This window comes from Podarcis cretensis (genome assembly GCF_951804945.1).
Source record: "Podarcis cretensis genome assembly, chromosome: 9".
Lineage (NCBI taxonomy): Eukaryota > Metazoa > Chordata > Lepidosauria > Squamata > Lacertidae > Podarcis > Podarcis cretensis.
Window position 1 is genome coordinate 73,507,913 of NC_137178.1, and position 24,611 is coordinate 73,532,523.

Genomic DNA, 24,611 nt, shown 5'->3' on the forward strand with positions numbered 1-24,611 from the left:
CCTCTGAATCTTCTTTCTTTTTTTGCATTCTCTCTTTCATGGCTGTGTAGCAAGCTGTACACAAGTTCCTTCACACTCATTGTACAGTAGTACCTTGGTTACAGATAGGTAGCCATGTTGGTCTGCCATAGTCAAAACAAAATAAAAAAATTCCTTCCAGTAGTACCTTAAAGACCAACTAAGTTAGTTCTTGGTATGAGCTTTCGTGTGCATGCACACTTCTTCAGATACACTGAAACAGAAGTCACCAGACCCTTCTATATAGTGAGAAGGTGGGGAGGGGTATTACTCAGAAGGGTGGTGGGAATGGGTGATTGGCAGATAGCTGTGATGAGCCTGTTGACGACTCTTAACGACTGCAATAGGTCTTACAGGAAAAAGCAAGGGGTGAGAAGGTGAAAAATGGCTTTGTCATGTATAATGAGATAAGAATCCAATGTCTTTGTTCAGACCAGGTCTCTCCATGGTCTCTCCAGGTCTCTCCAAACTTAAAACCATGGAGACCTATTGCAGTCGTTAAGAGTCATCAACAGGCTCATCACAGCTATCTGCCAATCACCCAATCCCATCACCCTTCTGAGTAATACCCCTCCCCACCTTCTCACTATATAGAAGGGTCTGGTGACTTCTGTTTCAGTGTATCTGAAGAAGTGTGCATGCACACGAAAGCTCATACCAAGAACTAACTTAGTTGGTCTTTAAGGTGCTACTGGAAGGAATTTTTTTATTTTGTTTTGACAGTGGTACCTTGGGTTACAGATGCTTCAGGTTACATACGCTTCAGGTTACAGACTCTGCTGACCCAGAAATAGTACCTCGGGATAAGAACTTTGTTTCAGGATGAGAACAGAAATCATGCTCCGGCAGCGTGGTGGCAGCGGGAGGCCCCATTAGCTAAAGTGGTGCTTCAGGTTAAGAACAGTTTCAGGTTAAGAACAGACCTCCAGAACGAATTAAGTTCTTAACCTGAGGTACCACTATATATTGCTTTGCTCTCACGTTTGCTTATAGGTAGACAAACAGTGTTCCGTCTTGAGACTTTAATGGTAGTGTCAGGGAACTGCCATCAGCTGAGAGGCAAGAGGTGGAAGGGCAGCTGGATTACAGAGAGCCTCCAAAAATCGTGGTAAGCAGCACTTCCTTAGCGGAGGAAGGAAGCCCCGCCTCTAGTGGGGAAGAGCTGCAGGGCTCGGAGGATGCAAGAAAGAGCCAAGACACCGTGCCTGAGCCCTTTACCCAAGCCTTCCCTGCGCAGTAGGCTTTCGCACAGAGAGGGGAGGCGTCTGCTGGGGGTCAAGAGACTACTCTGCTGGGGAAAGTTTAAGGACCGCCCACTCTCAGATTCTGCTAGTGACTGAGCCAGACATGGAATAGAGGCGTTCTGCATTGTAAATGTTTTTGCACCAATAATAAAGCCTTTGAAAAGACCAGTGAGGGATCTTGCCTGTTCGCTCTCGAGCAACCACATCGATAGGCATAACAGGTAGCTATTCCTAATCTTTAGACCTCTTTTCTACTGGATGTCAGACAAAGCCCCAAACTGAAAATGTGGTGAAGAAATGCAAGATTTTGGACTTAGCTAAAAAATGATTTTTTTATAACACTGGGGCACCAGATGGCGCTGTACATTACGACCCTTATGAGCTTTACAATGCGTTTTCCTGAAACGTTTTTTTTGGGTGTGTCTAGATCCAGCCATTATTGCTGTTATTTTAGCAAGCCGCTGGTGCCTACAAAGAGCTCTTTTAAGTGGCTAATTTCAATTTTTTAAAAAATAATTAGTCTTTTTAACAGTCTCATTGATTTTTCAGTGTTGCTTCTCCTTGCCCGCATGGCTTGAGGGATGGTTCAGGTTTAAAAAAAATTAAAAAAATTATTTGGAAATGGTTCTAAATAAATGAAGAGACGGGAGCTAATTAGAAAAACAGCAGTAAAGAAGCACGGAAGCCTCCATCCGATTTTACCTCAAGCACCAATATATTTTAAAGATGATTACTGAAATAGAAGTTGCTCCTTTGAGCTAACCTGGCGTTGCCTGCAGTGCTTGGTAACTGATTAGATGCTAGCTAGCAGCCCATGCTTGAATCACTCCTGAAGCTGCAGTTCTTCTGCAGCAAGTTATTGATAGAAAGCAAACAACATTGTGCTCCCACATGGCCATTATGGATGCAGATATACAGAGACACTGTTAGCAAAAATCCTTAAGCCAGTGAGGTCTATCCTCCTGGGTTTCTCTCTCGTACCCACACAAACATTTTTGTCTGGTTTCTCTCTCTTTACAACCCGAATGTTATATATAGGAGTTGCATGTGGTGACACTGTTGTGCTTCATAGATGCCCCCATAATAGTTGATAAACCTACAGTTTGTGGGTGCCAGACCTCTCTAATTAATCCCTGGGTCCAGCAAGTGTTAGAATTTGATCAAGCCCAGCTAGCTTCTCATGAGACGATAGCCTGGGTGATGAGCCATTAATGAGGATTTAGGAGCTCAGGGCAAGATGGAAAATGGGAAGGGCCTCTCTCAACAGATAAAGCCAGCGTTTAAAGTAGAGAGGGGTGTGGTGTTTGTGTGTGAGTGTAAGAAGTAAAGCAGCAAGCTACAGAGTCAGAGCATGATGTTTGATTTATCTTTGAATCCGAAGCTGTGGCTATGGGAGAAACAAGACCCTTTTGGGTTGTTGATGCTGTGCATCCCTCCATTGTAGGCTCAGGCTGGATATCAAAGAATAAAAGAATCACAAAGTTGGAAGGGACCCCAAGGGCCATCTAGTTCAACCCCCTGCAATGCAGGAATCTCAGCTAAAGCAACCATGAAAGATGGCTGTCCAATCTCTGTTTGATAACCGCCAACGAAGGAGAGTCCACCACCTCTCATGGAAGTCTGTTCCACTGCCAAACAACTCTTACTGGTTCTTCCTGCCTCAACGCAGAACCTTACATTTGTCCCTATTGAAATCCATTTTGTTAGGGACAAGGGACAAGGAAGCGTCGTATTATAATGAGGATCAGGAAAGTCAGCAGAGGGGGCATGGAAGTGACTTGAGAGCCTCAGACATTAGAACACTGGACTGAAGGTTAAGACCTAAAGGGAAGGAAGGACGGACACAACCCGAAACCAGGAAGAAAGGGACGATGGATAAAATTAGAAGAGAACTTTCCTTTATATATCTTGTTATTTCTGAGTAATATTAACGAAATAATAGATTCTGCCGGAAAGGAAATAATTGGCTTTAGCAGAAAGACTTGAAGGCATTAAGTATAAATATAAATTTAAATTCTAAACTTTAAAGTTTATGGTTTGGAAGGTAAAGATAAAGATAATATTGATAAATTGAGATAGATTGTTAAGATAAATTATTTTTGACAAATATGGGAAGAATTTGCTGAAATAATGATTAAATTGGAATACAAAAAGGGAGGTATGAGGAGGTCTAAGACACAAGATAATGAAATGAAGTAATTTTGAATTTATATACTTTTTTCTTTTTTCTTTTTTTCTGCCTTTTTTCTTTTTGTCTTTGTTTTTTTTTACTCTGTTGATGTTTTTAATGTTTTTGTATTTTTGAAAATTTGAATAAATATCATTTATAAAAAAATAAAATGAAATCCATTTTGTTAGTTTGTGCCCAGTTCTCCAATCTGTTAAGGTCATTTTGAATTCTGATTCTGTCTTCTGCAGCATTAGCTACCCCTCCCAGTTTGCTGTCACCTGCAAATTTGATGAGCATCCCCCTCAGTTCCTTCATCCAAGTCATTTATAAAGACATTAAACAACAGGCCCAGGACAGAACCCTGCGGCACCCCACTTGACACTTTTTTTCCAGGATTATGAGAAACCATTAATGAGTACTCTTCGGGTTCAGTCAGTCAACCAGCTACAAATCCACCTAACAGTAATAATAATAATAATAATAATAATAATAATAATAATTTATTTATATCCCATCCTCCCCAGCCGAAGCCAGGCTCAGAGCGTATAACAACAGTAAAAATTACAGTTTACATAAAATCACAATCAATTAATTGAAATACATTCTAAAATCAATTCATTCTAAAATCAATTCAGAGTCAAATTAATGGCAACCATTGGGTTAGAGGATTACTGAAGGAGGGGGTCAGACTGTGCCTTGGCCAAAGGCCTGGTGGAACAGCTCTCTCTTGCAGGCCCTGCGGAAAGATGTCAAGTCCCGCAGGGCCCTAGTCTCTTGTGACAGAGCGTTCCACCAGATTGGGGCCTCAGCCGAAAAAGCCCTGGCTCTGGTTGAGGCCAGCCTAACCTCCCTGTGGCCCGGGATCTCGTTCAACCCACATTTTACCAGCTTCCTTGCAGGAATATCATGGGGGGGCTTTGTCAAAAGCCTTACTGAAATCAAGATACACTATGTCTACAGCATTTCCCTGATCCACCAAGTTTGTAATTCCATCAAAAAAAGAAATCAGATTGGTGTGGCATGACTTATTTCTGAGAAACCCATGCTGGGTCTTTGTAATCACAGCATCCTTTTCTAAATGCTCACAGACCGACTGTTGAATTAATTGTTCTAGGACCTTCCCTGGTATCAATGTCAAGCTCACTGGTCGGTAGTTACCTGGGTCTTCCATTTCCTCCTTTTTGAAGATGGGGACAACATTTGCTCACCTCCAGTCTGTAGGGACCTCACCTGTTCTCCAAGAATTTTCAAAGATAATAGACAAAGGCTCTGAAATTAGATTCGCAAGATCCTTTAGTATATCCCTGGATGTAGCTCATTAGGCCTTGGAAATCTGAATTCATTTAAAGCAACTAGGTGTTCCCTAACTACCTCTTTTCCTGTCTTGGGCTGCAGCTCCCTCCTTACATCATTTATTCTGTTACCACCAGGTTGTATGTGTAAATGAACCATCTATCACAAAGACACCACTGTCTCTGCTGTGCCTCATTTCCAAGCACCTAGAACCCCTGGAACCTTGCCCTGCTCTGAGATTGCAGTGCAATGCAGCAATATCTAACTCAACCAATGTATTGATCCAGTCCACAGACCTCACAATAAAAGCTATGCATCCCTTAGCATACAAAAACAGAATACAAAACCAACAAAATCCCCGTGAAATGTTCAAGATAAAGAAGAGTGGAGTCGAGTGGAATTGAGTGGGGAGCGGAGCATAGAAACACTGAATGCTAAGATGCAACTTGCAGAGACTGGAAGCTGATCGTGCAACTGCTATTTTTGGCAACAGCCATGATAGTGACCTCTTGTTTAGCTTCAGCTTTGCAGAGAAACAAATGTTAACTTACTTCTCTTATAGTCTTCCTGTAAAAACATTTTTGGAGCTCTAAACAACCTTGTACCCCTTTGCAGACAATTAAGATAAAGAAGAGCAATGTACAAAACATAGCCCCCCAAACAAGCAAAATGTAAGTTACATGCCTCTTTTTCTGTTGTTGAATTCTGCCGCAGCAGGTATTTAATATTTTATCATCTTTGTAAAAACAGCCTGAGGAAGCAGGTCGTCCATAAGCTAATCATGATGCCAATTAAGCCTGATAGGTTGATTTAAATCACTGGAATTTAAACAATAAATCTTAATCATTACTTAAATCAGCAATTCATAACCCTGTGTATTAATCATGCCTTTGATTTTCTGACTTGGTTATTTTCCCTAAGAAAGAATCATTCAAACATCTTGTCTTGATTATTTAGCACAATATATCAGCATTTCCTCCTGTTAACCAAGACCTGCATGTCAATGTATAAGCTGTTATATATGTGTTTAACACACACTTATTTCAATTTTTAAATTTGCTCCCCCCCTCCAAAAAAAAAGGCATTAGAAATACTTCTGACTAGAAAATCTAGTTAATAGAGCTGGAGTCCTGCAAAATAATATTGCAATATGTAATATAATAAATTATTATTATTATTATTATTATTATTATTATTATTATTATTATTATTATTATTATTTACAACCTTGGGTCTCCTCTGTTGTTGGACTACAACTCCCATCATCCCTAGTTAGCAAGGTGATGGAAGTTGTTGTCCAACAAGAGCTGGGGACCCAAGTTTCCTCAGCCTCAGCCCTCCAGATGTTTTTGGCCTACAACTCTCATGATTCCTAGCTAGCAGAACCAGTGGTCAGGGATGATGGGTATCAAATAGTAGGGGAAAGGGCTTTATTAGAAAAGATAACCAATAAACTGAAACTGACATGAGGACAAATAGAAGAAGACGCCTTCACCCCAGTTCAGTTCCCCTTTATCACATACACAGCCCAACAAGACAACGAGAATCCCCCAACAGCATACGAATCTGGCTAACCTGATTCAAAAATACACACTCATACTCTCCTCTCACACAAAAACAATTCTCACTACAGCCAACCAAAGACAACCAACCACACCCTAAGCCACCCCCAACCTCTCTCATCAACAAGGAAATACAAGTGAATAGTAAGAGAACCCATAACCCCCCCCCAACAAAGTAGAACAATAGAAGTAGAATAATAGAAGCATAGCCAACTCCACCCCACTCACATCACCTCTCTCCCCTTTTTTATTCTTCTTCTTCCTAATTGTTTAAACCAATTCATGATCCAAGAACATATACAATGACCACTAATAATGAAACATATGTTGTAGATATTTTTCCACATTTGTCATGCTATTTTTGTGATATTCAAACAACATGAGGAAACTTGGTATACTTGTTTGTATAACATTATTCTTGTTTATAAAACCCAATAAAAGAAAAAAGAAGAAGGAAGAAGAGTGTGAGCCAGTGTTTGATTCTGAGGGAATGGAACCCAATACCTGAAGCAATATTCAGACAGGCAGTTCCTCCAGAGCTCAGTTTCCCTAAGACACCATATCCAAACATGCCAGGTCCCTCTTTCTCCCTCTTAACCAGGAAAGGGAGCATAGCAGTTTGGAGATGAAGTGATGGAGTGCTTGAGTCTAGGCGTACTGGAGGGTTGTCCCTTTGTATGATCTCTTCTTCTCCTCCATCAGGGCAGAATTGGGCCTGGGAGGTGTGGTCAGGGCCTAGAAGGGTTTAAAGTGTGAGCTAGAAATAAAATTTTGTTGGTGCTAACTGATCACACTGAGGGATCTGTCAATGAACCTGCAAAGCATCTTCTCTGGACCTCACTCTTCTGCATTTGCATGTCCGAAGGCTCTGCAGCCTTTGGCCTCCTGAGTCATGACCACCACCTCAATCACTTTCTTCTCTCCAGAATCCCAGACTGTAGACAGGACCTCTTGCATCTTTGGTTGCCTGACCCAAACCAGGCACTGGACAGATAGAATTCCTGGAGCCTGATCTAAGCCTGTGGAGCCCGTTGTTATTGTTGAATAGTGAAGTGTTTTTTTCAAGATTTCTGTGTTAGTTGATGATTCTCGTTCTCCCTGAAATTAAAAGCCAGGGATCACTGAGAGAACAAAACTTGCAATCGTGAACATAGATCCCTGTGGGCCCCTTTATCACTGAGTGCCCCATATAATGAATCACAGGTGCCCACTCTGAGGATCCTTTCTACTTCTGGGAAATGAGCCTGGGCTCTACTGCATCGCTGCTAAGAGAACTTCCGGTGATTCTATGAAAACATGGAAAGTGTCCATACTAGCAACTGTCGCTAAAAGCATTTTAGAGAAGAGGCTCTCAGAACAACTCAGAGAAACAAAAGAGTGACAGCCATCTGATCTGAACATGCGGACCAGCCTTCAACTAAATCAAACCACTGGTCCATCTCGCTCAGTTGTCTGTTCAGACTGAAAGCAACATTCTTCTAGGATGAACGTTTCCCCAGGTGAGAGCCTTTTTAAGCAGAGAGGTCAAGACTTGAATGTGGGCCTTTCTGCTTCGAGAAGCATGTGCCCAACTTACCAAGCTGTGGCCATGGGACACTGAGCCTGGGAGTAGAATCAGCTGAAGCGTATGCGTTGCTAAACGCCTAGGGAACTTGTGCCAAGAGGAGGCTTATACATCTGAGAAACAAGCAAACAAAACAACATTGTCACTGGTGACCCTAAGAAGACAACCTGGGGCACGGAGCAAGCAGTTGTCGGAGACTGGATTTCACATAGTGATTTGAACCAACTGGTAATGCCTTGGCTGCAGCTTTCCAGTTTAATTTCAACATTAGCATGACAGATGTTATTAACACCGAAGCAGTTCTGTTCTTCTTTTCTTTCTGGTGTTTATGTAGGATTGAAGTCAGCAGCCATTCCTGTAGCAACAGGAATTGTAGCTCAAAAGCGAGCTGTGTAGATCAGTGAGCCCTACAATGACTCTCCTCCCTTGCATATCTGCCTATTTAAGTGGGCAGGCATTATCATGAGAAATCATTTCTCATTATTTCCCATCTGCTCAAGTATAGAGCAATGTGTCAAGGATGGAGTAGAATCCAAAGTGAAGGGAAGCTACCAGTTGATAGGAGTGAGGGGGTGCACGGCAATGCCTGACAATGATTCAGAGATATATAAATATATATATAACATGTATATTAAATTCAAGGATATTATAACAACAGATTTGATACAAAGTATAAAAAGTGATGGGGCTATGACCATATTGCTTGTTGATGCAGCCTTGACAGTGCAGCTCTGCAGAGACTCAACAGCTGTTCTGCCCAAGCCTGCAGGGAGTTCAGCTTGACGAAGACCAACATCTTGGGTCAGGACATTGGCAGCAATCCATGCATCAGCACTGGTGATTATCACACACTTGAAGAGGCAGGCAATTTTGTCGACCTGGCTTGCACCATAACCAGCAACCTGTCCATTGATGCTGAGCTGGGAAATGTATTGCCAAAGTCAACTATGGCAATGGCGCACCTCTCCCAAAGGGTAGGAGAGAATGTGATGCCAACGTTCAACACTGAGATGAAGGTCTGCCAGGCCAACGTGCTGGTTGAGCATGCTGCTGTGTGGATGGGAGTCGTTGGCAACTTACAACCTCCAGGAGCAATGCCTCCATGCCTTCCACATGTGCTGCGTCATGAAGAATTTGGGCATCACATGGCAGGACAGTCTCAGACAAAGATGTGCCCCCCCCCCAAGCCAACATTCCCAACATGTTCACATTCCTGTCTCAGCAATAGCTACACTTGGCTTGGTCATGTCCATAAAATGGAAGATGGCAAGATCCTCAAGGATATGCCCTATGGCAGGCTTCTTCAACCTCAGCCCTCCAGATACTTTGAGACTACAATTCTCATCATCCCTGACCACTGGTCCTGCTAGCTAGGGATCATGGGAGTTGTAGGCCAAAAACATCTGGAGGGCCGAGGTTGGGGAAGCCTGATATAAACCTTCTACTCGAGTGTTTCAGTGGCTTCCCAAGGTCTTGAAAAGAAGTCTTCCCCTGTCACCTACAACCAGATCTTTTAAACTAGCAATGCCAGGGACTGAAGCTAGCACCATCTGACTGCAAAGGATGTGCAAAGCATGTCACTGTGCTACAGCCTTCCCCGCCCCTGCCACACTGCGAACTGGAACAAGAATATTAAACATTCAGCTTAACATATTCTGCAATGAGGGGATGAGGCTCCACTACCAGTTAAACATTCACAGCAAATCAGTAGAGGAGGTGTGTTGAAAAGGCAGGTGTGCTGCGTATGAGGCAACATAACCTCAAAACAACTGTCAAAATGGCTGTTGTTTGCTGACCCCTGGTTAAGATTATCTTGGGAGCAAAAGAAAGAGAATTGCAGTATCTAGTAGCACAGAAAGTACAGTGGTACCTCGGGTTACACACGCTTCAGGTTACAGACGCTTCAGGTTAAAGACTCCGCTAACCCAGAAATAGTACCTCAGGTTAAGAACTTTGCTTCAGGATGAGAACAGAAATCGTGCGGCGGCGCATTGGCAGTGGGAGACCCCATTAGCTAAAACGGTACCTCAGGTTAAGAACAGTTTCAGGTTGAGAACGGACCCACCTCCAGAATTTATTAAGTTCTTAACCCAAGGTACCACTTTACTCTCTGTCTTACTAGATACTATAATTCTCTTTCTTTTGCTCCCAAGATAGTCTTAACCAGGGATCAGCAAACGTTTCCAGCAGGGGAAAAGGTCCCTCAGACCTTTGGGGGGGGGGGCAGACTATATATTTTTTGGGGGGAAATGAATGAATTTATATGCCACACAAATAACCCAGAGATGCATTTTAAATAAAAGCACACATTCCACTCATGTAAAAACACCAGGCAGGCCCCACAAATAACCAGAGATGCATCTTAAATAAAAGCACACATTCTACTCATGTAAAAACACCGCTTCTGATTGGTTGCCGATCAGCGGCTTTGTTTCAACACCCACTTCCCTCTTTCAAAAAAAAAAGCATGATCTGCTTTTTGCCCCTGGGCATTTTGGCTCCAGGGACCACACATTTGCTCCATAAGACGCACAGACATTTCCCCTTACTTTTTAGGAAGAAAAAAGTGCGTCTTATGGAGCGAAAAATATGGTAAGTTACTGATTCTCACTGAAGAACCAAAGGGTTCTAAAGAATAATTTTGAGATCTGCTCCTCCAGGGGATCAATCCTGTAGTCAGATTCTGGCTCTGATGCTTCTCAACTTGGGTCCTGCTTTGCAGCAACAATTTGGGGTACTTTTACCCCATTGTATAGATTTCTTTTTTTAAAAAAAAACCTGTTGAAAGATTATGAAATAATGTGCAATTTGTTTACGGCCAACACATACAAACGCTTCTGTTTTGTAAAATTTTAAGGGTATACACACGCACACACACTTACTTAATTTACGTAATTACAATTGCTAATATAAATTGTATAGCTAATAGGAGTCTTCTTTTGGAGTCATGCACTGCTAGTCTGGTGCTACACATAAATTATTTTCATTGTTCAAACTGGGGAAGGGAACCTTTTCTGGCTGTAATTGGTTACAGTTAAGAAATACCACCCACTAGGCAAGATCCATTAAAAATATTTCCTGCAGGTGGTGGAACGGGACACACCGCCCCTGAAAAGGCATGATAGAGGCTTACGGTTATTAATGTTGTGAAGAGAAGACCTAGAGGCATTTTATCCTTTCAGATTAAAGGTCACAAAAATGAAAACAGACTGGAAGCAGGTCCAGCACTAGCAGAATCAACAGGACTACAGCACATAATTAACATGCAGAATTCAAGATGTAGTCACGCCCTGTGGTGTAGATGGTTTTATAAGGAAATTAGACAAATCCATGGGAGATAAACCCGTGAATGACTCTTAACTATGATAGCTAAATGGAACCTCCATGGTCAGGAGCAATGCACCACTAAGTACCAGGGGATTATACCCCCTACTTGCCTTGTTTTTAAGATTTCAGAGCCACCAGACTAACTATGCTTGAAGAAAGAATTCTGTGCCACGTTGGTATTTGGTTTGATCCAGCACAACAGTCCTTTTACATTCTTAACGTTATTCTATATATTCTATATATTTATTACGTAACAATGTTATGCATCAGCATCGCTCTTAAATGTGTAACGTATTTTTTGCTCTATAAAGCGCACCAGACCACAAGACACACCTAGTTTTTGGAGGAAGAAAACAAGAAAAAAAATATTCTGAATCTCAGAAGCCAGAACAGCAAGAGGGATCACTGCGCAGTGAAAGCAGCAATCCCTCTTGCTGTTCTGGCTTATGTGATAGCTGCGCAGCCTGCATTCGCGCCATAAGACGCACACACATTTCCCCTTACTTTTTAGGAGGGAAAAAGTGAGTCTTACAGAGCAAAAAAATACTGTAATTGAAAACCAGCAGCTTAAGTTTCATTGTCACACATACAGATATACTGGAAAGATGCATTATTAATGTTGGTCTTTTTTGACATCGCATTGTTTATTTGAGTAGCAGGAGTGACTGCTGTCTCTGAATCTGCTGGCTTGTAGGTAATGTGTGTTTATGTTGAGGTTGGTAGAGGGGGGAGAGAGAGAGAGAGATGCTCAGGATCTCCTGCAGATGTCTCAAGCAATCTTTGTTCCTGCACAACCTTAATGCCACATGGCTCACCCACCCACACAAACCCTGTCACAGCCTCACATTTTCAGCAAATAGAGTTTGACAGCAAGGAAAATTGGGGAGGGGAAAATAATGTCATCAGCAGAGTAAGGGATATCCACATGCTTAAAATATATCAATTAGAGTCAGGAGGATTAGGAAGACATTTAATGAGTGCCCTTTTTGTGTGTGTCTGTTCAGAAGAACTTAGGAAACCATCTTCTGGGATGTTGTGCTGCACAAGACCCTTTTGAAAGCAGCTGTGCAAACTCATATTTATTGTACAGAGGCTAGTGCAAGAAACCTTCCTTGCACTAATAATTTAGAACTGGGATCTCTCTCTCTCTCTCTCTCTGGCTGTGTACGCATTCCTGTTTATTCTGCATCTAGTTCATTCCCACGACTCGTTTAGGAAGCAGTGCACATACAATGTTAGTCACAATCCAGATCTATCGGGCTGTGCCTTGTGAAATATTGCATTTTGATGTGCTTCCCCCCCCCTAAACCAGCTTCAATCCAAATTGAAAAAAAGAACGACATAGCTGCTGTTTTAGCTGGTAGTGTGTATACTCTCTCTCTCTCTGTGTGTGTGTGTGTGTGTGTGTGTGAGAGAGAGAGAGAGAGAGAGAGAGAGAGAGAGAGAGAAGGAGAGAGAGAGAGAGAGAGAGAGGCCCTTTCCTCCTCTTACTTTCTGGGAGAAAAATGCAGAAGACACCTCATGCTTCACTTATCTCATTTTTATTGCTTTGGATAAAAGCCAGGCAGTTTTCTTGCCAAGCTGTCCTGTCCACCAGTATAGAAATTCTCAAGCCAGCAAGAAAAAGAAAGATATTTAACATTGATGCTTAGACCTCAGAATCAGCCAACCCAACATCTCAGCATACTTAGTAAGGAGACCTGGAACATGGTCTAGGACTACTGGGTATTGCAGCATTGCTGAAACAGCTTAGAAACCTAGATATGACACCACAGGGAGTTCCAGAGAAGATAATTATTTTTCAAAAAAACAAACAAACCCAAACCCTCCTTGCCATATTAATCACTGAAAGGTTTATCAAATGAAGCCACGGTTTCAAAGCAGCTGCTTCTCTAGATTTCAATTATCTGCCGCAGTTCTCCCAAACATATTCCCTTCATGTACCCACTACAAGTGGGCTTCTCCCTTTATACCAAAAGGCATGCCTTCCCTCGCTGTGCTCTGCTGTTTAAAGACATTTTCTACCTATGTATGGAAGTGAGAGCTGGACCATAAAGAAGGCTGATTGCCGAAGAATTGTTGCTTTTGAATTTTGGTGCTGGAGGAGACTCTTGAGAGTCCCACGGACTGCAAGAAGATCAAACCTATCCATTCTGAAGGAAATCAGCCCTGAGTGCTCACTGGAAGGACAGATCCTGAAGCTGAGGCTCCAATACTTTGGCCACCTCATGAGAAGAGAAGACTCCCTGGAAAAGACTCTGATGTTGGGAAAGATGGAGGGCACAAGGAGAAGGGGACGACAGAGGACGAGATGGTTGGGCAGTGTTCTCGAAGCTACCAACATGAGTTTGACCAAACTGCGGGAGGCAGTGGAAGACAGGAGTGCCTGGCATGCTCTGGTCCAGGGGGTCATGAAGAGTTGGACACATCTAAACGACTAAACAACAACAACAACAACAGCTCACTTCCATGCATGAGCCTGGGCTGAGGAGGAAGCAGTGAGAAGGAAGAGAAATCCAGTTCACATTTAAAGGTGAGCCTACTGAAATGGCACTTTGCGCAACAACACATGAATTGAAACTCAGTCCGTCTTCAAAATTCAAACTTCCCTGAATTTTGTGGCGCAGTTCCCCAGCCAAGTAATGTGCAAAAAATTGCATATGCTTAGGTGGATATGAATGCGTATTATGAAAATAGCATTCTGTTTGGGGAAATTGCTTTGTAAAAATATATTTATTAGGCAAAATCGCATACAAGAATATGTGTAGATTTTGAGAAATTAGCAATAAAATGATGATGAATTTTTGTAAGGACTTTTTTTTTTAATGCATACTGAAATGTGGAGAACCAGACTTCAGAATGGAAAAAGAGAAACTGAGATAAACTGAAATTGGCATGTTTATGTATTGCTAATGGTCAGGGAAGCTGAGTGAGGGCGGGGCTTCAATCCTCCCTCTGCAAGACCTTTTTGGTAGGAAAAGTTAAATCCCACCCCCTCCATTTTTTTAACTCATGGGCAAGCAAGTGCTTAATAATCTGAGGTGGCAAGGATTCTTTTCCATCAGTTATGCTATCAGTCACTTTCCTGGAAAAAGGAACTAATTATATGAGGTAAACTTTCTCCATAAAAGCCTCACAACGGGTAATGTGTAGAACAGACATCTTAAATCCTTTAAGTATTTAAGTATTAGATGTGTTTTAGACATTTAATAAATTGATCCTCCCCGCAAAGTAGATTTGGTGCTGTACTTTTATCCGTCAAAGAACCCTCTGAAGTATGTTGGGCTCAGAGAGATTGGTGCAAGCTCACCTAGCAAGTTTTGCAGGTAATATCTTAACTGTGTTGTAGCTGATGCTTGTAACATGTTCTAATTTTAATAATATCAGGTTCTAGGCAGGAGGAAAGTGCCGCATGCATTGCTTACCTAGCTCCTCATTTCAGTTTTAATTCATTTAGTTTGCAGTTGCGTGTCGAGGTCCCCAGGGCCACCCCAATAACTCACACATCACACAGAATTTTTTGTTTAAGATTTTTGGCATAATTTTGGCCACAACTTTATTGAAATACAAATTTGTGAGTGGTTGCTTAGGCGTTGATTGTGACTATCTGCCCCCACCATGGGGGACAGACTGACATTCCACACGATGCGAAAGTCAGAATAGGGGAATACACTTGGGGGTTACGCGGCGCAGGGAACCTGCCCTCACCCCAAATGCAACCAGGAGCTCATTGCTATGGCCCGAGCCCCCTTGACAGGGTGGACAAGCAATAGTTAGCTCCCAATTCCTTTAACGGAATCCCTTGCAGCAGCAGCAGCATTAGAGGGGCAGGCACAGCCAATCCATGCCCCTCAACCAACCAAGCCATAAACCAATGCCTAACCGCAACCTTACAAGTTGGGACGATTTGCTACGCAGTAGGCAAAAACCAAATGGCCCCAGCCAATCAGCCAGATGGACAAAATTCCTTCCAGGCCCCTGCCCCAAGAGCAGACGACCCCACGACAGGCATAGCAAGGTCAAGCGAACAACCCTAATTCTAGGGAGGGGGGGGGGACGGGCAATCTGATGCACGGGTGAAAAGAGGAAGCCCTAGCCGCGTGCAAGGAGTTTTAGCATTTCTGGTTGTCAATCAACAAATGGCAACATTAGCTTCTTCCCAACAACAAGGGAAGCCCCAATCGCATCAGTGGCCAACGAACAATTAGCCCGCCCCCAACTTTGGAGTGTCCTGGCGGCCCCCACCGCAACACGTGCTCTCCATGAAGGAGAACACGCTTTGGCAAAAGAGAGGCAGGCCTCTTAAAGTGGATTAAACAGTCCACAATTTGTTTGGCTGTTTTTGAAAGATGTAAAATTTTACTTAACATAATTATTACAAAATATAAGCAAAATATTGCAAATACATACATACATATATATTTCAGATGAGCACACATATATAGAAAAAGAACAGAAAAGAAAAACGGAAGAAAAGGAAAGGAAAAAATAAGGAGAAAAAGAAGAAGAAAAGTTGGAAGAATTTCTTCCAAATTTATTCAACAAATATCTCAATAATAAAATTTCATTGATTGACTTCCATCGCTTACACTGCACTTCCTATATACATTTTAAGCAAGATTGTAACTGTTATTCTGTATTTTTCCCATACAATCTCACACAAATATTCTACTCAATAAGTTTTCTAAATCTTTCATAAATCTATTCTTAACACAACCAATACCTTACATTTAATCTTTGTCTACATAAATAATCATTTAAACATTTCCATTGTTTCTGGATTATATTTTTGGGTTTTTGTCTTATCAAAGCCGTCAGTTTTGCTAATTTCAAGTATTTGCATAATTTATTCAGCCATTCTTCTTTGATTAGAATGTAATTTCCTTTCCAATTATTGGCTATTAACATTATCGCTGCTGTTGTCGCGTACAAGAAAATATTATCTAATGTATGGGGAAATACAGGTACACAAAAGATTTAGGGACCATTTAGTGAGAAAGGCTCTATTTGAAGTTTGGGAGAGAACAAAGGAGAAAATCGTAGAAAAAACAGTCCACAGTTTTGTTCAACTTGGGAACATTACCCTTGCAATGAAATGATGAGCACTGCCTGGAATGAAAAAAATTGGGAAGAAAACTGATGTAGCTTTTGTTTCACTTCTCCTTGCAAGTCTTGTCAGAGCTTTTCCCCCATCTTCTTCTTCTTCTTCTTCTTCTTCTTCTTCTTCTTCTTCTTCTTCTTCTTCTTCTGCCTCAGTGCACTGGAACTGCGCTCTGGCACCTCTCAGATGAGCAATACCTGACCAGCCTCAGCAAAACTTCCCTGCACATCAGCTCTGCCAACCTCCCTGTCCCTCCTGCTTGCATGCAAGAGCCAGAGAGAAAGGGCTGCTCTGTGGACCAGCAGAGCTGAGACACAGGAAAGAAGCCTCCCTGTGCCTCATCTGAATATGCCTCCCTGTTGCTTTGACTCATGTGAGCTTTAGCAGTGGTGGTGGTTGAGCTTCCTTAAGCTGCTCAGCTGAGGTGCAGAAAGTGCCCAGCGCTCAGCTGTCAGGGACTGGACTGAAGGGGACAAGATTGAGGAGGAGGAAAGGTGGAAATCGCTCCCCCTTCTCCTGAAGCTTCCAGAGATGAGGAAGGCAGTACAGTCATACCCTGGAAGTTGAACGGAATCCGTTTTGGCTTCTGAGAGCCAGTGTGGTGTAGTTGTTAAGAGCAGTAGACTCGTAATCTGGTGAACCGGGTTCGCTTCCCCGCTCCTCCACATGCGGCTGCTGGGTGACCTTGGGCTAGTCACACTTCTCTGAAGTCTCTCAGCCTCACTCACCTCACAGAGTGTTTGTTGTGGGGGAGGAAGGGAAAGGAGATTGTTAGCCGCTTTGAGACTCCTTCGGGTAGTGATAAAGCGGGATATCAAATCCGAACTCTTCTTCCTCCTCCTCCTCCTCCTCCTCCTCCTCCTCCTCCTCCTCCTCTTCTTCTTCTGATTGGCTGCAGGAAGCTCCTGCAGGCAATCTGAAGCCACAGATGTTCAGCTTCCAAAAATAGTTCACAAACCTGAACACTCACTTTGTGGCATTTGGGAGCCAAAACGTTTGAGAACTAAGCTGTTCGAAGGAAGGCGAACAGAAGACTTGTGTGGTGTTGGGAGAAGAGAAGGCAGAGACAGAGCAGCCAGCTGACACGTTATCGCTGAAGAGTATTTTTGACCTCCCTTCCCCCAGAACTCGGCATTCATTGAGAGTGCAAGAGCAAAGGACTCAGAGACAATTAGCCCCAGCCGGCCACCATAAGGGGAAGTGCTGTTGCTAGGAGGGGAGGGGGAGGAGCTCAGTTGGAGCAACATCGTTAACGGGATACAGACTGCATTCCTTTGTCTCTTGCTGTGATGATTGAATAACCTCATTACAGTCGTACCTTGGTTTTCTAATTTAATCTATTCCACGAGTCTGTTCGACTCCTGGAACAGTTGAAAACCAAGGCACGGCTTCTGATTGGCTACAATAGCATCCTGCAGCCAATTGGAAGCCGTGCTGGATGCTTAGCTTCCGAAAATCATTTGAAAACCGAAACAATCACTTCTGGGTTTCGATCCTTCGGGAGCCAAAACGATCGAGTTCAAAGGCGTTTGGCTTCCGAGGGTCCACTGTAGTAAAAACTCTTCTTTGTTTTTCTCTGCTTCTTCCCACCACCAGGGGAGGGAGAGAATTCCCCAAAGCCTGATATCATCTGAGCAAGCTTCCATACCACTACAGAACCTCTACATTCTATCTATCTATCTATCTATCTATCTATCTATCTATCTATCATCTATCTATCTATCTATCTATCTATCATCTATCTATCTATTTAATCTATCATCTATCATCTATCATCTATCTATATCTATCTATCTATCTATCTATCTATCATCTATCTATCTATCTATATCTATCATCTATCTATATCTATCATCTGTCATCTGTCATCTATCTATCTATCATCTATCTATCTATCTATCTATCTATCTATCTATCTATCTATCTATATCTATCATCTATCTATGCACTGAGTCTCACACTGGTTGGTGTTTCCCACTTAATCTGAACCACTGCTATTTTTCTAGAAAAAGATGTGCCAGAACTCACCACGAACGCCTCCCTTGTTCTCTTACTGGAACTGAGTTCCAGCAAGTTCCAGTTGCAAAAAAAGCTCTGGTGTGGCACACCCCCTATCACCGCCTGTGGCAAAGCAGGAATCTCTTGCTGTGGCCCGCACCCTACCCAGGGCCGGATTTAGGTTTGATGAGGCCCTAAGCTACTGGAGGTAATGGGGCCCTTTATATGTCCAGCTGTCCTTTGTCAACAACAAATTGTTGCTGCTTTTTGTGTTGAATATATGCTATATGGAAATTTATGGACCTAATAGGTATCTAAATCCATTTGCACATGTTGCCATGCTATCAGTCCATGAAGAATGTAGGCACCCTATACACAGAAATGAGCAAACCAGTGATATTTTAGGGAATAGCAGGCTAGCATGCAGGGCCCATGACCTACATCATAGGAGCCTACACAACACACAACACTGTTGCTGTATGTAGATTTTATTTTATTTGTTTTTTATCTTATATTTTGGTAATGTACATCCAGTGTTGGTTTTTTCCTTTAAATTTTTTTGGGTCCTCCAAGAGAGTGGAGCCCTAAGCTATGGATTGTTTAGCTAATATGTAAATCCGGCACTGGCCCTACCATTTCCAACACTGGCAGAATGACCCCCCCCCCCCCACTCACTGAACTCAGAAAGGTGCTTCTGTGCATCTTTTCTGCCCCATGTGCCAGAGCGCCGCCTCCTCAATGGTGAGAGGGGGGCATTCCTCTGGTAGCAGAACCGGCGGGGTGGGGAGGGTGCCCCCTCTTGTGCTTCCACTGCCTGAGGCGGGTGCTTTGCCTCACCTCATCAGTGGGCCGGCTCTGCTTAACTAAATACAGTGGTACCTCAGGTTAAGAACTTAATTCATTCTGGAGGTCCATTCTTAACCTGAAACTGTTCTTAGCCTGAAGTACCACTTTAGCTAATGGGGCCTCCCGCTGCCGCCACACCGCCACCACGCGATTTCTGTTCTCATCCTGAAGCAAAGTTCTTAACCCGAGGTAATATTTCTGGGTCAGCGAAGTCTGTAACCTGAAGCGTCTGTACCCTGAAGCGTCTGTAACCCGAGGTACCACAGTAGTGGCCTTTCAAGGTGCTGCCACTAGAACACACAGTCTCCCTCATCTCACATGTTGCATCATAGCGGTGAGGGATTCTTCTATAGTTTTTACCGTATTTATCATGCTAAAAAAATAATCATCAGGGAAAAGTGGTAAAGGCCTACATTTGAACGTTTTCACATAGTTGCCCCCACACCTATTTAGTTTTTCAATTATTATATTTTTAGACATTTATAGTACTTTACAGTACTGCACATTAATCTTTAGGGCATCTTGAAACATTCTGGAACATTGGATTTCACTGGTTTATATAAGAAAATATTAATAAATGGTATTCATGCCTTATAGAAAGTATCTAATTATTGTCTGGGAGTTTCTGGATATGTATGTTGTTAATTAATTTTGATATTTGTGGCATATTCCCATACTTCATTTAGCCATTCTTTTACAACTGGAATATTTGCCTCTAATATCTTGCAAAAACAATTCTAGTGGCATTTCTTGCAAATGCTGCTGAGGCTCCAATTTGGATTTGATTCTGAATAGACATATAGAACCAGGCTGTAACCAATGTAGGATTTAAACACTCCTTAAATGTATTTAATACTAATAATACCTTTATTGTCATTGTACAACGAGCCTCCCCCCCAAAAAAACACTCAATCTCTTATCGAACAACACACCACCTCGAAGTCAATTTCGCTATGTTATTTTCCATTCAACAGCCTAACAGCCCACAAATAGAAGCTATTTTTTTAGCCTGTTGGTATGGCTGATTATTATTATATTATTATTATATTATTATATTATTATATTATTATATTATTATATTATTATATTATTATATTATTATATTATTATATTATTATATTATTATATTATTATATTATTATTTTTTTAGCCTGTTGGTATGGGACGCAGGTGGCGCTGTGGGTTAAAGCCTCAGCGCCTAGGGCTTGCCGATCGAAAGGTCGGCGGTTCGAATCCCTGCAGCGGGGTGCGCTCCCGCTGCTCGGTCCCAGCGCCTGCCAACCTAGCAGTTCGAAAGCACCTCCGGGTGCAAGTAGATAAATAGGGACCGCTTACTAGCGGGAAGGTAAATGGCGTTTCCGTGTGCGGCTCTGGCTCTGGCTCTGGCTCTGGCCAGAGCAGCGATGTCACGCTGGCCACGTGACCCGGAAGTGTCTCCAGACAGCGCTGGCCCCTGGCCTCTTAAGTGAGATGGGCGCACAACCCCAGAGTCTGTCAAGACTGGCCCGTATGGGCAGGGGTACCTTTACCTTTACCTTTATCTCCTGCCCGAGGGTAGAAGATTAAAGAGGTGATGGCCAGGGTGTGAGTCATCCCTGAAAATTTTTCTCACTCTCCTAAGGCAACGATCCCTTGCAATGTCAGTCTTGCAGACTCAAGGGACAGCCCATGATATCATGTGCTGTATTCACCACCCTCTGTAGAGACTTTCTGTCCGTGGCTGTCAGGCCAGCATACCACACTGTGATACAATATGAAAGGACACTTTCTATTGTAAAAGGACTTCATCAGTTGTTGTTTAACATTATTCTTTCGCAAGACCCTGAGGAAATGGAGTCTCTGTTGGGCCTTTCTGACCACGTGAGTTATGTTGATTTTCCAAATGGGGTCCTCATTAAGGTAAGCTCCCAGTAATTTATATCCCCACCACCAGTACTGCTGAACAGCATCTTTTATTTTCCTTTACAGTGTTTATGTGACTTAGATCCTTTGTGTCTCCAGCTTTTAGACTTGTTTCGAAAATAAAAATACCAGTACGTTTGCCAAAATGCCAGTTCTTGAGAGAGCCACAATGCAGTTTCCTTCTCCATCACCAATGCTTCAATGCAATATGTGCACACTAGTAGATTCCATTAGCTGCTGTTCGACCGAACAAATGTTTGAAAAGGGAGAAGAGAAGACATCTTAGGGTTTAGATACATTTGCTGAGCAGTAAATGGAAGTGCAAGTATACAGTTTTTCTCAATCTTTCAGAAAATAAGCCTGGTTTTCAAAGGCAGCGATATTTCAGTTTTGCACTGTGATGCATGTGTGATGCATCTAATTAAAATGACCTGCATGGAATAATATAAATGAAGAAGACAATCAATTATGTTTCAATTAAACCTCATATTAGCGCTCCGAAATAAATAGCCAGCTAATCCTTATTTACAAAGAAAGAAAGAAACCACATCTGTAATTCAAAACAGATGAAATTCTGTTTAGAACAGATTTCAACTATCTCAGGAGAATTTGTGCATTTCTAAATAAAAAGAAGAATGTCTACAATTAAGCCCAGATACTTTTAAAAGTTGAACTTTTTGTGTATTTTGAATCACCCAAATATGTTTTTAAACACACACACTTTCCTCTTACAGTACTATATTGGCAAGTGCATTTGTGATTTAAATTATTTTTTTTATCGCTGGGAAAGTATTTTAGCAATAAAATAAAAAGGGGCTCAGAAAATGTCACCCAAGCACAGCATGTGTCCCAAGCTGCACAATGGCCTTACCCACAGCAGCTGTGTCAAGCACCCTTGTGCAGATGAAACCAGTAGGATATACAGTACACATGTACTCCCAATGGTGTGGAAAGTTAACTGCAATTTGATTTGGAGCTTAAAATGGTAGATGAATAATTGGGCAAGTCTAGGAGACTCCTGGGGGCGCGGATGGTGCTGTGGTCTGAACCACTGAGCCTCTTGGGTGTGCTGATCAGAAAGTTGGCGGTTTGAATCCTGTTGCTCAGTCCCAGCTCCTGCCAACCTAGCAGCTCAAAGGTAAAGGTAAAGGTAAAGGTACCCCTGCCCGTACGGGCCAGTCTTGACAGACTCTGGGGTTGTGCGCCCATCTCACTTAAGAGGCCAGGGGCCAGCGCTGTCCGGAGACACTTCCGGGTCACGTGGCCAGCGTGACATCGCTGCTCTGGCGAGCCAGAGCCGCACACGGAAACGCCGTTTACCTTCCCGCTGGTAAGCGGTCCCTATTTATCTACTTGCACCCGGAGGTGCTTTCGAACTGCTAGGTTGGCAGGCGCTGGGACCGAGCAGCGGGAGCGCACCCCGCCGCAGGGATTCGAACCGCCGACCTTTCGATCGGCAAGCCCTAGGCGCTGAGGCTTTAACCCACAGCGCCACCTGCGTCCCGTTAGCAGCTCAAAAGCACGCCCAAAAGTGCAAGTAGATAAATAGGTACCGCTCCAGCAGGAAGGTAAACAGCATTTCCGTGCACTGCTCTGGTTCTCCAGAACCAGAGTCATGCTGGCCACATGACCTGGAAATACTTTCTGCGGACAAACATCGGCTCCCTCAGCCAGTAAAGCGAGATGTGTGCCATAACCCCAGAGTCGTCCACGACTGGACTTAACTGTCAGGGGTCCTTTACCTTTTAGGAGCCTCCTATCTGGAAGCAGCCCTGGTTCCATGATCCTGATCAAAAATGTCCCCCCACTTCTTTAATATATTTTTAAAAATAGGTGATCCTGTTTGACAATTGCCCATGTCACATTTAATTTGCCCTCTACTGCCTTCAGTCCCAGTGGCGTAGCGTGGGTTGTCAGCACCCGGGGCAAGGCAAGTAATTTGCGCCCCCTGACCCGTGGATTTGCGCCCCCTAACCCTAACCCCCAGATGTTGCGCCCGGTGCGGCCGGCCCCCCTGCACCCCCCACACTGCGCCACTGTTCAGTCCTAAAGAAGCCCACACTGGTCCCATTGGTCACAAATGCCTCTTTTCTGGCAAAGATGTTGAGGGATGTAGTGGCACAACTGCAGAGATTCTTGGGGGATACTGATTACCTCAGAGGACTAATTTCAGACCCAAATTGGCCTTGGTCACCTTGATGGGTCCCTTTTTGGGGGGGAGAAGGATATCAGATTATGCTCTGGCTACCTCTTTACTCTTGAATTGTATGTTTTCAGAATCCACCCTATTCTCTGTGTTTGCCTGCACTCATTTTGTTGCTAAGGATAAATGCATTACCGTGAGTAGTCTATAGGTTTTAAACTTACTTTTCAGTCTGTAGCCTGTTTCATACCAAATTCCTATGTTTTCAATTAAAATGCTTAAGAAACTGCTGAGTGGGCTTTCTCCCATGGGAGACTGCAAAAGCCCTGTATTTTGAAAAAGCCTTGCAGCTGCGTTTTCTATTTGTCTCAACACACACGTGGGTCTGTAGAGGGATAAAATATAGTTAATAGATTCCCTCACCCACCTAATAAAACCCACCAGTTTTCTGGTGCTAGGCTGAAAGACCAGGCCAGGTATACCTTGAGACAAGGTGTGTTCCAACAGTGTGTTGGCGCGTGATGTTCTCTTGAGGGTGTGCTGGGTTTCTCTGCTTTACGCCAGGTTTTTCTCCTGTCTCAGCAACAGAGGAAAATAAAAATAAAATATTTCAGAAGGGGAGCTGAGAGGATAAGTCCATTAATGATGGATGATTGTGCAGTACTGACGATTGTGATGAAGTGTATCCTTGAAGGAAATCAATAGTTCTGTGTACTAGGCAGTTTGAAAGGGGGTTGTAAGTGTTCTGAGTCATCAAGAGGGTCTCTAAACCAAGTTTCGCTCTGGCACTGGGCAACAGCTTCAGACTCCCTGTTGGAATCTGGAAAGTGTGAAACAGTAAAAAAGAAAGAAAGCCTATAGATGTGCTCCTTAGCTTCTATATTGAGATTCTGACAATGATGGGCATGATTTCCCTCTGCAATGTGAGCCTGACTGCTCAGTTTGCATGATAGGCAGGCAGACAGGCAGACCAGCAAGCTGAACTTGCTCCAGCTAACACATGCAAACACAGACACACACATTGTGAGGCTGCCCTTGTGCTTGATCTGGATCTACAGTTCGTGCAGAATGCTGCAGTGCAATTGCTGACAGGAGCGAGGCCCTGTCAGCATAGAACACCTGTGCTCAGAGACTATACAGTGGTACCTCGGGTTAAGTACTTAATTTGTTCCGGAGGTCTGTTCTTAACCTGAAACTGTTCTTAACCTGAGGTACCACTTTAGCTAATGGGGCCTCCCGCTGCTGCCGCGCCGCCGGAACATGATTTCTGTTCTCATCCTGAAGCAAAGTTCTTAACCCGAGGTACTGTTTCTGGGTTAGCAGAGTCTGTAACATGAAGCGTATGTAACCTGAAGCGTATGTAACCTGAGGTACCACTGTACTGGTTTCCGATTTGCTACCAGGCCAAGTTCAAGGTGTTGCTATTAGTATATAAAGCCACTA